The 14,204-nt window shown below is 36.9% G+C and overlaps 1 pseudogene; it reads left to right on the forward strand.

Moving 5' to 3' along the window:
* The first annotated feature begins 766 nt into the window (after positions 1-766).
* Positions 767-1,670, forward strand: LOC101027387 (KICSTOR complex protein ITFG2 pseudogene; annotated as a pseudogene).
* The last annotated feature ends 12,534 nt before the right edge of the window (positions 1,671-14,204 follow it).

Genomic DNA, 14,204 nt, shown 5'->3' on the forward strand with positions numbered 1-14,204 from the left:
ATTTGGGTCTTTTGTGGTTTCATATTAATTTTTGAATTGTTTGTTTCTGTTTCTGAAAAAAACTGTCAATAGGATTTTGATAGGGGTTGCACTGAATCTGTAAGTCATATTGAGTAATATGGTTTTTCAACAATGTTGAATTCTCCAATCAATGAACACAAAATGTCTTTTTCTTTATTAATGTGTGTTTTAATTTCTTTTATCAATATTTCATTGTTTTAATGTATTTCAGCTCCTTACTTAAGTTTATTCCTTAGTATTTTATTTTTTATATCATTGTAAATGGGGTTGTTTTCTTAATGTCTTTTTTGGCTATTTATTATTAATATATAGAAGTACAACTGATTTTTGTATGTTGATTTTGTATGAGCCAACTTTTTTTGACTTTGGTTTCTAATTCTATGTTTTTTATATTTTGAGTGTGTGTGTAAAATCTTTAGGAGTTTATACAGATAAGATCATGCTGTGTATAAACAGAGTTAATTTTATTGCTTCCTTTCTGATTTGGAGACTTTTTATTTCTTTTTCACCCCTAATTGCTCTGGCTAGGACTTTCAGTACTATGTCACAAGAGTAGGCATCCTTGTCTTATTCCTGATCCTAGAGGGGAAGCTTTCCATTTTTCACCATTGTGAAAAACATTAACCATGGGGTTTTCATATATGACCTGTATTGTGTTGAGGTTATTTTCTTATCTCCTTGTTTTTTTGAGAGTTTTTATCATGAAAAAGTGTTGAAATTTGTGGCTTTCATGCCCACAGAAGGAGATGAGTGTTGTGAGGTGGTGGTGGGCTACACAGATTGTGTGGTGTGAGCTTTCTGCTGAAAGGAGCTAGGTGAGGGTCCCAAACATCTGGCAGGGTAGTTGGTGTACCTCAAGAAATGGATGCTGGAGGATCAGGTGGACAGCCTCTTGGTTGACTCTGGGGCCACTAGTTGTTCCTGAACTGATGGTGTCTCAGCCAGGTTGTGCTTGTGCAGTTCTACTGTGTACCTGGAAAAAAGACGCTGGGTTCCCTTCTGCCTCTGAAGGGGCCACAGATAGCATTAGGGAGACCCCAGCTGACGAAGATGTGGTCCTGCACCAGATATCTGGCCATATCTGCCAGAATATCTCCGCTCACCTAATTGGCGACATTAAACAAGGCCATAGCACTGAGAGTAGTGGCTCTGGCCTCTTTGCTCTGTGTATGGGATGCTGAAGCTCATGGAGGAAGCAGATAAGCTTCTGTGATCTGCGCAAGTGGATCACCAGCTCTTTGCCCTGGAGAAATTGGATGTCACTGGCAATCGGCATGAGGAAGTAGTTGCATGTTAGGATGGACAGACATATATGATTGATGACAACCACACTGTCGTCCACTTCCAAGTGGTTGAAAATATTCTATGTAGGCTTGCATACCTACAAAGAGGGCCACAACAGTCCCTGCCTCCTATAAGTGACTTTCAGCCAGAAGATCTCTGTGTACTGGGAGGTGCAGCTGGAGCAGATGGAGTCTACCAATCTGCTGAAACTGCTGGAGAGCAACCCGGAGTACCAAAGCCTGCTACAGGTGCTCGGCGTGGATCCCGACAACCTCCCTGTGGCTCATGCCCTGCTTCACCAAATGCTCTACCCCATGGACCAGCCACCACAGTGTGTTCCCTCCAGCCTCCAGGATCCCACCTAGCTGTACTTGCCTCATAGCTGGTGGAGGATTCTTCTGAACCCTCACCCTACCCACTAAAGGTATCTGTGGTATTGGCAGGATAGAGAATGTGCATTACAGAAGTGCAGGATTTGACTCTGGGCATGAAAGGTAGCGGCAGTCTTAGGGTGAGCACAAACTGCAGACCTCATGGTCTTTTTGGTGAAAGAAGAAACAAATTGACCCTCTGCTCATTTTCTTATGGACCTCACCCATCACACCAGCAGGATCGTAGGATTCTGGCCTTGTTCCAAAAAATCTGGGACATGTCCCACTCCCCACTCTCACTGTGTAGAAAACAAGAGACTTGTTTGTGTGGCCCCAACACCCATAAGGAAACCAAGCTTTAGGCCCAGGGGAGCAGTGGAGGTAAGTGCTCCTGAACTGATGGTGTCTCAGCCAGGTTGTGCTTAAACTCTGCCTTTCATGGCAGAATTCAAAGTTTTTGATACTAGTAATTGTTAAAGGAATGGCAAGCTGTTTTGTTTTGAAGGGTCTTTCAGCACAATCTACAGTCTGATCTTACGTATGCTAACAACCTTGAGATGATTTTCCTCCATTTACCAAAGCAGCTGGGTCAGTTCTTTCTCATGTTGCCATATTCTTCAGGTATTAGTCAGCTTCAGAAGCCCTGCTCCCATTTTCCCACCCCGCTATTCCCCCATAAAACACCTTATTGTATGTAAGACAACAGACATTTAAAATGTGATAAAGGTTTATGATCCAGACCACAATCAGAATTATATCTTGGGCCAATAAAAAAAAAGAAATTTATCAAATGCCTTTTCTGCATTTGTTGAAATGATTATGTGTTTTTACCCTTCATTTGTTAATGTGGTATAACCCATTTATTGATGGGCATATGGAATATTATCCTTGCATCCAAGGGATAAATCTTACTTGGTCAAGGTGTATGATATGTTTATTATGTTGTTGAATTTGGTTTGCCAGTATTGTGTGCAGGATTTTTTTCATCTATGTTAACCATATTAACCTGTGGTTTTCTTTTTTTAGTATCATTTTTTACCTGGTTTAGTATCAGGGTAATGCTGATTTCATAAACTAAGTTTGGAAGTATTCTGTGTTCTTTAGTTTTTAGGAAGAATTACGAAGCATTAATGTTAAATTTTTAGATGTCTGAATTCAACACTTGAAGTCATCTGGTTCTGGGCTGTGTTTTTATTGGAAGGATTTTGGCTACTAATTCAATTCCTTACTATTTATAAATCTGTTCAAATTTTCTATTAATGTATTATTCAGTCTTGATAAGTTTTATGTTTCTCATAATTTATTCATTTCTTCTAGGTTACCTAATTTGTTTGCATATAATTTTTCATAATACCCACTATCATCATTTTTATTTCTGAGATATCTGTTATAATATCTCCACTTTCATTTCTGAGTTTATTTGTTGGAATCCCTCTCTTTCTTAATCTAGCTAATGATTTGTCAATTTTGCTTACCTTTAAAAAAAAAGGCCAAATCTTATTTCATTTTCTATTCTATGTTTCATTTATTTCTGCTTTAATCTTTATTATTTCTCTCCTACCTTTCGGCTTCATTTGTTTTACTAGTTCTTTGAGGTATATAATTTATTTAAAATCTTTCTTCTTTTTTTTTTTTTTTTGAGATAGAGTTTCGCTGTTGTTACCCAGGCTGGAGTGTAATGGTACGATCTCGGTTCACTGCAACCTCTGCCTCCTGGGTTCAAGCCATTCTGCCTCAGGCTCACAAGTAGCTGGGATTACAGGTGCACGCCACCACACCCAACTAATTTTGTAGTTTTAGTAGAGATGGGGTTTTTCCATGTTGGTCAGGCTGGTCTCAAACTCCCCACCTCAGATGACCCACCTGCCTTGGCCTCCCAAAGTGCTGGGATTGCAGGCATGAGCTACCATGCCCAGCTTCTTCTTTTTAAAATAGATGTTTATTGCTATAAAATGTCCTCTTAGTACTGTTTTTGCTGCATCCTGTAAGTTTTGGTATGTTGTGTTTTTGTTTTAAGTTGTCTCAATATATTTTTAAATTTGACTTTTGATTTATTTTTTGAGCTATTGTTTCAATGGAGTGTGTTTATTTCCACATATTCATAGATTTTCCAGTTTCCTGTCTATTAATTTTTAGTCTCTATTATGATCAGTAAAGAAAATTGGCATGATTGGACTCTTCTTAAATCTGTTAAGATTGGTTTTGTTACCTAACATGACCTATCCTGGAGAAAATTACATGTATGCTTGGGAAGAATGTGTATTCAATTGCTGTTGTGTGGAATGTTCTGTATATGTCTATTAGGTCCATTTAGTCTATCATGTTGTTCAGGTCCACCTGTGTCCTTATTGATTAACTCTTCTACCCATTATCAAAAGTGGAGTACTGAAGACTTCTATTATTATTGTATTTCTGTATTTTCCCTTTTATTTCTGTTAATGTTTGCTTTATATATTTAGATGTGTTGATGTTTAGTATATATATATATCTTCCTGGTGATTTTACCCTTTTATCATTCTATATTTTCCTGTATCTTGAGGCAGTTTTTGACTTAAAGTCTATTTTGTTTGATATAAGTATAGCCACCATGCTTTCTTTTGGTTATTATTTGTATAGGATGTGTATGTGTATATATGTATGTGTGTGTATGTGTGTATGACACACACATACACACACATAATTATTATATCTTTTTGTTTTTAGCCTGTATGTCCTTAAATCTAAAATTAATCAGTAGAGCACAGCATATAGTTGAATCTTTTTGTTTATACATTCAGTTGCTCTGTCTTCTTATTGAAGAATTCATTCCATTAACATTTCAAGTAATTATTATTAGAGAATAACTTACTGTTGCCATTATCTTAATAGTTTTCTGCCTGTTTTGTGATTCTTTTGTACCTTTTTTTCTCTTGCTTTCTTCCTTTATGTTACATTGAGTTTTTGGTATTGACATGCTTTGATTTTGTTCTCCTTTATGTAGATGTTTTCTTTGTGGTTACTGAGGGGCTTACATAAAACAACTTATTGTTATAACAATCTATTTTAAACTGTAAACAACTTCAATCACATATAAAAGCTCTATATTTTAACTTCTCTCCTTCCATACACATACTTTGTTATTATTGTCACAAGTTACCTTTATTCATATTGTTTCTTTTAACATATTTTTATTTGTAGTTATTTTTAATACTTTTGTCTTTCAACTTTTATACTAGAATTAAAAGTGATTTACCCACTACCATTATAATATTACAGTATTCTAGATTTTTCTATTACTTCTTTCAGCAAGTTTTATACTTTTATATACCTTTATATTTCTGTTTGATATCCTTTCATGTTAACTGGAAGACCTTCCTTTAGCATTTCTTTTAAGATGGATCTAGTGATGATAAACTTTTTCAGGATTTATTTGTCTGGGAAAATCTTTATTTCTGCTTCATTTCTGAAAGACGGTTCTTCCAGGTATAATATTCTTGATTGGCAGGTTATTACTATTTTTTCTTTCTTTCAGCATTTAAATCCCATTTTCTTCTGGCCAGCAATGTTTCTGCTGAGAAATCCATTGAAGGTCTATGGTGCTGCCCTAGTACATGACAAGTTGCTTTTCTTTTACTACTTTCAAAACTTCATCTTTAATCGTTGCCAATTTTAATGTCTTGGTGTAGGTATGCCAATTTTAGTGTGTCTCAGTATGATGTTTTTGAGTTTATCTGACTTGTTTCCTGAATTTGGATGTGTTTTTTGTGCATAAAAATTACTTGGGAAATGAATTTCATCAATAATTGCTATTGGTAAATGTTTGCTGTATGATAACTTTTCATTAATTATGGTAGACAAAGCATAAACTTTTTTTCTTTCTTTTGAAGCACATTGAAATTACCATAAAGAAAAAGTGACGAGAATTATAGTAGGGGACACCAGTAGGTCAAAGAGTTTGGCACATTTCAGGAAGATAAAAAGTAGATGGATTGGTAGTGGTGAATAAACTGAAGCATAGGGAGCTATACCCCAGAGCTCACAGAAGAAATGACTGAAACAGAAGTGATAATGTTTATTCTTCTAGAGAAAAGCCACCACAAAATGGTAAATAATGAGAGCAGGACAACAGATGTAGGAGAAGATATAGGAAATGAAGGAATTGATTAAACAACCATCTGTATGTTACCTCCTAAACTCAAAGCATGTGACAAATTGTTTTCAGATTTAAATCAGGAAAATAATCTCTAATAAAGTTTAGTAATCACCCTGTAAAGTTTAAAACTCAAAAAACAGTTATAAGAATATTATTTAGATTAATGAAGGTAATAAAAACCAAAAAGGGAAAACATTTTTAAAAATCCACCTGTAAGAAAGAGACCAGGAGCAAAGTATAGGGAGAGAGAAATTAACTTTAATTATTTATTTCAATTTTACTTGAAATTTAATGGCTTCTGCAATGTTTAAAATTTTAATTCCATGTACCTTAATTACTTTACAATGAATAATTAAATAATTACTGCTAAATGTTTAATTGTTATTGGTTATGGTTAATTTTTTCATTCATTCATTCAATCAATCTATCTTCCATTCTTACTATGGGTCAAACATTATTATAGAGTTTGAGAATAGTGGTCATTGCCTCATGGATTTTATATCCTACTGAGGGATGCTAAGGATTAACAAGGAAACTACATAAATGAATAAAATATTTTCAGATAGTGATAAGGCCTTAAAGAGAATAAAACAGGATAATAAGATTTGATGTATTTGGGGCTAAGGGTATATATTATGTGAGGGGTCAGTAATGTAACTCTATGGAAGAGATCCTTGAGCCAGGACCTGCTTGTTGGATAGAGAGAACTAGAACCTAAGGTCCTTGCTGGGCTCAAGGAACAAGTACCAGTACAGTAAATAAGGGGAGAGAGTATGGGGTCCAGATGAAGAAGGGTCTTATAAACCATGTCAGTGTGGATTTTATTACAATTGTGAAGGAGAATGACTGAAATGTTCTCTGGGTTCATCCATATTATCACAAATGACAGGATTTCCTTTTATTTTTAGGATGAATAGTATTTTAGTGTTTATGTGTGTATCACATTTTCTTTATCCATCCACTTGTTGATAGAAACAGGCTGATTCCATATCTTGGCTATTGTAAATAATGCTGCAATGCACATGAGAGTACAGATATTTCTTCAACATACTAATTTCATTTCCTTGGATATGTACCCAGGAGTGAGATTTCTTGGTCATATGGTAATTTTATTTTTAATTATTGAGCTTTATCAAGCCATTCCACAATGTATACATATTAAAAAACATCATGTTGTACACAATAAGATATGAACATTTTATTTTTTTAATTGGCAAAAAAATAGAAGGGGTACATTCTGAAAACTATGGACCCCACTTCAATTGATATACATTTGATTTAATAAAAATTTCACTATGTCTTTGTTGTTCTTCTTTTACTACAGACCAGTGGCTTTCATTGGAATTCAGACTAAGAGTTGTACACCCCATAATGTAATAAAAACTATACTTTTTTTTTCATTTTGGTTTTCGTGGTTATTGTGTAAAGCAATTCTTTTTCATGGTGCTTAGGAGAGAACAGTTTCCTAGAAGTGTGCTGTGGTTTATTTTATCTCTTCAAGTTGATGACTAAGATCATAAACTGAAATATACATGTTGGAGTACAGTTTCCAAAAATAGACCTCTGATGAATATAACCTTATTAACTCTCATTTCTTGCCATTCTTATTTCCACATAGATACAAGTGGAATTCTGCATTTGTGTTCTTGCTAAGGTTTTGCACTAGAGATTGCTGAAGTATCTTCTCCTCCATCTCCTTTTCCTATCATTTTTTCCTTCCATTTATCAGCTTCCTCTTACCAATATTCTCAGTCTTCTACTTTCTTTGCTTTTTCCTCTATTTTTTTCCTCCATTTTTCCTGCTGATTTCCTTCCTTTCTTCTCTTTTTCCCTCTTCTTCCATTTCCACCTCATTGTCTTGCCTCCCTTCCCACCATTTTTTTCTTCAGTCTTAAATATATCCCCACTATTTTTAGGGACTACAGATAATCTTACGCTAGCTCTTCTTCTTGTTTTCTGTGACCACTTTTATTTGTTTGTGAGTTAAGGGAGGTGGTAATAATGGGACATTGCAGGTGGTAAAAGTGTAGTAATTGCCAACAAAGAGGTTAAGATAGGCATTTCAAACTCAAACCATCCCAGTGGAATGGTTTGGCTGTGTCCTTACCCAAATCTCACCTTGAATTCTCAAATGTTATGGGAGGGACCCAGTGGGAAGTAACTGAATCATGGGGGTGGGTTTTTTTCATGGTCTTCTCGTAATAGTGAATAAGTCTCACAAGATCTGGTGGTTTAAAAAGCAGGAGTTTCCCTGCACAAGCTTTCTCTTTTTGTGTGCTGCCATCCATGTAAGACATGACTTGCTCCTTTTTTGCCTCCTGCCATGACTGTGAGGCCTCTCAAGCCATGTAGAACTCTATGTCCATTAAACTTCTTTCTTTTGTAAATTTCTCAGTCTTGAGTATATCTTTAACAGCAGTGTAAAAATGAACTAATATAGTAATTGGTATCGGGAGTGGAGTGCTGCTGAAAAGATACCTAAAAGTGTGAAAGCAAATTTGGACCTGGGCAACAGGCAGAATTTGGAACAGTTTGGAGGGCTCAGAAGAAGACAAGAAAATATGGGAAAGTTTGGAACTTCCTAGAGACTTCTTGAATGGCTGGACAATAATGTCTATGCTGAGATGATCTCAAACAAAAATGAGGAGTTTGTCGGAAACTGGAGCAAAAGTGAGTCTTGTTATGTTTTAGCAAAGAGACAGGTGGCAATGTGGCCCTGCCCTACAGATTTGTGAAACTTTTAACTTGAAAGAGATGATTTAGGGTGTATTTCTGGAAGAAATTTCTAAGCAGCAAAGCATTCAAAATGTGACTTGGGTGCTGTTAAATGCCTTCAGGTTTATAAGGGAAGCAGAGCGTAAAAGTTCAGAAAATTTGCAGCCTCACAAAGTGATAGAAAAGAAAATTCCATTTTCTAAGCAGAAATTCAAGCCAGCTCCAGAAATTCGCATAAGTAATGAGGAGCTGAATGTTAACCCCCAAGACAATGGGGAAAATGTCTCCAAGGCATCTCAGAGATCTTCAAAGCAGCCCCTCCCATCACAGGCCTGAAGGCTTAGGAGAAAAAGTGATTTCACGGGCTGGGCCCAGGATCCCTGTGCTGTGTCAGTCTAGGAACTTGGTGCTCTGAGTCCCAGCTGCTTTAGCCATGGCTGAAAGGGGCTGATGTAGACTTAGGCTGTGGTTCAAAGGGTGCAAGCCCCAAGCCTTGGCAGCTTCCGTGTGGTGTTGAGCCTGCAATACACAGCAGTCAAGAATTGGGTTTGGAAACTTCCACCTAGTTTTCAAAAGATGTATGGAAATGCCTGGATGCTTAGGCAGAAGTTTGCTGCAGGGATGAGGCCCTCATGGAGAACCTGTGCTAGGGCAGTGCAGAAGGTAAATGTGGGGTGTGAAACCCCACATAGTTTCTGTACTGGGGCACTGCCTAGTGGAGCTGTGAGAGGAGGGCTACCATCCTCTAGCTCCCAGAATGGTAGATCCACTGACAGATTACACCATGAACCTAGAAAACTACAAACACTCAACACCAGCCCATGACAGCAGCTGGGAGGGAGGCTGTACCCTGCAAAGCCGTAGAAGTAGAGCTGCCCAGGACCAAGAGAAGCCACCTCTTGCATCACTGTGACCTGGATGTGAGATGTGAAGTCAAAGGAGATCATTTTGGTGCTTTAAGATTTGACTGCCCTTGATTTCTGATTTGCATGGGGCTTATAGCCCCTTGTTTTGGGTCAATTTCTTTCATTTAGTACAGCTGTGTTTACCCAATGCCTGTGCCCCCATTGTATCTAGGAAGTAACTAACTTGCTTTTGATTTTATAGGCTCATAGGCAGAAGGGACTTGCCTTGTCTCAGATGAGACTTTAGACTGGTGGACTTTTGAGTTAATGCTCAAATCCTCTCTGGCATCTGTTGTCTCCAGATTTCTTTTAATGATCGCCATTCTACCTGGCGTGAGATGGTACCTCAATGTGGTTTTGATTTTCATTTCTCTAATGACTTGTGATGATGTATATTTGCCCTTTCATTTTAAATATTGATTGACACTGGCAAATGTCTGCAGTCAAAAGAAGGAATCCTGTTGGATTTATCTACTGTTGTAGCACCAATAGTCATGTAATAACCATGCATTAAATTTTCACTAAGAAAGGGTTTGACTAGAATATTCTGTGTGAGTAACGGCATTTCATGGCAAAGGAAGGTAATATTTGAGGCCAAAATAACTGACCTTTTTTTTTTTTCAGCAGAGGAAGGAATTAATAATTATCCTTTGTAATCTATGAGCATTATTTTATGGTATTCATAATGGGCAGTGGGGTAGATTATCATTTTTCTTGGAGGAAAAGTATGTTTAGACCTTTCCTAAATAAAAACAGTATGTATTCCCTGCATAAACTAGAATAACATATTGGGTTATGAATAATTTATAAATAACATTAAGATAAAACCTAATATATTGAGTAAAAGAATTATTCAGTCAACAAGGAAAACAAGTTGTATTGCATAATAAATACAAGTTTCTGTCATAGTACTATGTCTGTTAAATGCAAAGAGTCACCAATTCCAATCCCTATAGAAGTCTGATAAGTACCTATATTGGTGGATCAAACCTGGAAGAGATAACAGGAAGTGATGGGGACTGAGGCTGTAGAGAAACAAACATGCCTTGCTTAAGTTATTCAAATTCAAGCAACAACCATACAAAATAAACTGAACTGTGTCTGGACAAACAAGAAACAAAAACCACCAGCAAAACTTTTTCTGCCCAGATTTGGCAACTGGCCACCCATTTACAACGTTTTTTTTTTTTTTCCAAAGCCAGCAGGCATGCTGCCAACATGCAGTAGAATTGACTTCTGGTGTTCCTTTTTTCTTTGCAAGTTGCACCTCAGCCTACTTGATATTTCATTTTCTTAACTCATTGGCTTCCAACACTCTGCTTTGTTCTTCTTTTGTTAGGGAAAATGGTTTAGTGCTATACATCTCACATTTCCATAGACGAGGGAAAATGTTCACTTTACTGCCCAGGTGGAGTCACTATTAGTGAAATGCTTCTGGTTCCTCTCTCTACTGTCTTCATTACTTTCTCTTTATCAAGAGGCACACACAAGAGCAGGTGTCCCCAAACTATGGCCTGCGGGCTGCATGCAGCCCCCTGAGGCCATTTATCCGGCCCCCACCTGCCGCACTTCAGGAAGGGGCACCTCTTTCATTGGTGGTCAGTGAGAGGAGCACAGTATGTGGTGGCACTCCAATGGTCTGAGGGACAGTGAACTGGCCCCCTGTATACAAAGTTTGGGGATGCCTGCACAAGAGCCTCATTCCAATTGAGTGGGATTAGCACCTGGAAAATTAAGTTTCAGCCTGATGGATTTCTCTCTTAATTCCTAGGTTCAGACAGGATAGAATCCTTGTTTCCTTTAGGTCTTTGATGCCTGGTATTCTCAGAATGCTCTGTAGTTCTACTTCTCATATATGAACTTCAAGATCTATGTTGTAAAAGGTGGTAAAAGGTCTCTATGTTGCCTACCAGTACAAAGTATGCTCTCCAATTCAACTTTGCAAAGCAATAAAACAGGTAACAAATTTTAACTCACACTTGGCTTCTGTTCTATTTACTACTTGGTTCAGATTTGTAGTGGAGGAAAGCTAAGAAATTAGGCACTCGGCAACTTATGAGACCTTACAACATGCTTCAGCAAACCGAGGGGATTTCGTGGCCATCAGGACATGTTACAGTTCTTCCTTACATTCTCAGCCTATGGACCTAGTAAAATATTAAGAAATAGTAAGAAAGCATGGGTTAATCTATTCTATTTCTGCAAGATAAGGGTGAGGGTGATTTCTAAAGGATATAACTAAAATACAGGAAAAGTATATGCACTATTTTTTTGCCTTAGCATCTTTCGCTTTATCATAATCATTTTTATATGCTTATTGTTTTATTATATCTCTGTTAGAAAATAATGGATATGTATCTTTTTGTTCCTTAATGAGAAAGGAAATGTTATCATTAGACATAATCACTGTAAATCAACTTAGGTACAAATGAGATAAGCAAATCACCTTAAAAAAGGGAAGCAGAAATCAGGTTATATTCATGAAAATTTGTCTACCTCTCCTAAACCAGGGGCTCTCTGAATCATAACTATCAGGTACAAGATTTAACAGATAGCAAAACCCCTGGAGAGTCTGTTAATAGGATGATAGGGAATCTTGGTAAGAAGACCACCATGAATGTGGCTCTGAAAGAGTTGGGTATATTTCAGGAAACTAGTACTTTGTATATATGTAAAGTTTATAAATGAGTTTATGATTCTCAAAATTTAGTGATGTAGGGAAACTCTAGACAAACATCAAAAACAAAAACTGTAAAATAAGGAGTCAGGGAAGTCAGTAAAGAGAGTCTCTGCATTTATATCTACTATTCACATCAGCCAGAATAGGTTGTCTTAATCACCTACATAATTTGATATTCACTGACATGCAAAGAAATTGGCTTATTTACTGTTACTAAAGATTTAAATTACCTTCTCCAAATACACTTTGATTGATACAGGGCTAGTGTAAAGAATGATAATGAGAAATACTGTAAGTAGTCAGTGTTTTCTGTTTACATAGCAGTCATCTAGTCCAAATGGAGATAATGAGGCTGGATATGGCTAATGGGTTGTGTAATACTAGCACTTCAAATCCTCAGTAAACCTAGTTTTGAATTAATAAGATTATAAAGGAGATTGAGGCAGCACTGGAAAAATGATACTCTTGGCAACAATAGCAACTACTGAAGTGCTGACACCAGAACTGACATCATGGTAGACTGCTTACTTGAACAGTCCAAAGTTCTGAGATTGAGAAAGAGAGAACACCAGGAAAAAGAGATGGAAAGTCTTAAGAGAGATGTTCTTTCTTTACCAAACCATTGAGCCGAGATGTTTAACACTTCATTTAAAAATCACTGCTTAAGGTTTTAATCTCATTATACATTTCTTATTTACAAATTTAACATGTATTCTCATCTATCTGAATTTTAAGAGAGTTGGCCTAGTAATTCCAATATCTTTTTCCTTCAGAAGTGTTACAAGGTTGCAAGTCTTAAGGGGTCTTAAGTCCTAAAACTGAGTGGAGATGTTTAATAAAAACAATAATATTTGAGAATTTCAGGAATTACAAGGTTAATTTTCATCCCAGGAAACTTGATTCTGATGAGGACTAATTTGATCATAGAAGGATATGGAGAAAAAATACTTCAATTACAAGGTTGTACTAACATGACAAGTTGGATTACCTCCTCCTGAGTATGTTACTAGAATTAATGTTGATGTTTTTGGAGAAGATGGCCCTCTGGAGTGAGTAGAACTCATACAGTGCAGAGCACTGGCAAGTAGCTACACCAAATACGAAGGTCTGGAGCAACCCACCAAAATGAAAACATGGAGCAGTTTCAGATTCCCGGGGAAGTCGGCGCTCTGATAGAGAAACTGGGACAATAAGTGGATCAAGGGGTTGAGTGGGTGCTGATCTTTCCCAACAGCACTCTATTCATCCTCCCATTCAGCCATCAATATTCCTATGCAAAACATTAAGAAATTAAGAAAACTAAAGGAAATTGTGCCAAACATAAGTCTGTGTGTACTTGATGTGGTTTTTACTCAGGAAAATATCAAAATCACCCTTAGTTGATAAGTGAAGATATTCTTTTCAAGAACAATACATTTTAATCCTCAAGAGCAGTTTTGCCTTCACTTGGAAGGATTACAAGTTTATTTTCTGTTATGCTGCTGCAGGGATTTAAAAATTCTTCTATACCAAGTCATAACCTGATAAGTATGATTTAAACAGTGTCTTTTAGCCTAACTCAAATATTGAATTAACATCATCACCAGTGACATTTGGATCAGAGGTGAGTCAGAAGGAATGGTGTAGATTTTGACTTCCCATATTTATTTTATGACTAAAAAAGGATAGACCATTAAATAGAAAACAATTTCAAGTGCTTGCCCAGACATAATCTTTCTGGGAAAACTACAATCTGAGGCAAGCAGAGAAAGCGGGCCGCAAACCTTTAGTTGATATTCCCATTTCCAGTTTGTTTCTCCTAATCCTGTTACTCCTAGTGATGAGCGCTATGTCTCGAGGCTGGCACTACAATTCCAAGCATCTTCACGAATAGGTCCAGAAATCTGAGACTATTTACTCTGGTGGAAAGCAGCACAGTGTATAGCATCTGATAACTACTTTCTTGCCTTTGACTATTCATGCCAACATGAGCTCCTGATGGACATAGCCACAAACTCTGATCAGTATTAACATTTAGCCATGCCCTTGCAAATATTTGTGGGTAGAGGCCAGGATGTGTGTGTTAAACCTATCTAAGAAAAGGATTAAAGAATTCT

This window comes from Saimiri boliviensis, chromosome 1, assembly GCF_048565385.1.
Source record: "Saimiri boliviensis isolate mSaiBol1 chromosome 1, mSaiBol1.pri, whole genome shotgun sequence".
Classification (NCBI taxonomy): Eukaryota; Metazoa; Chordata; class Mammalia; order Primates; family Cebidae; genus Saimiri; species Saimiri boliviensis.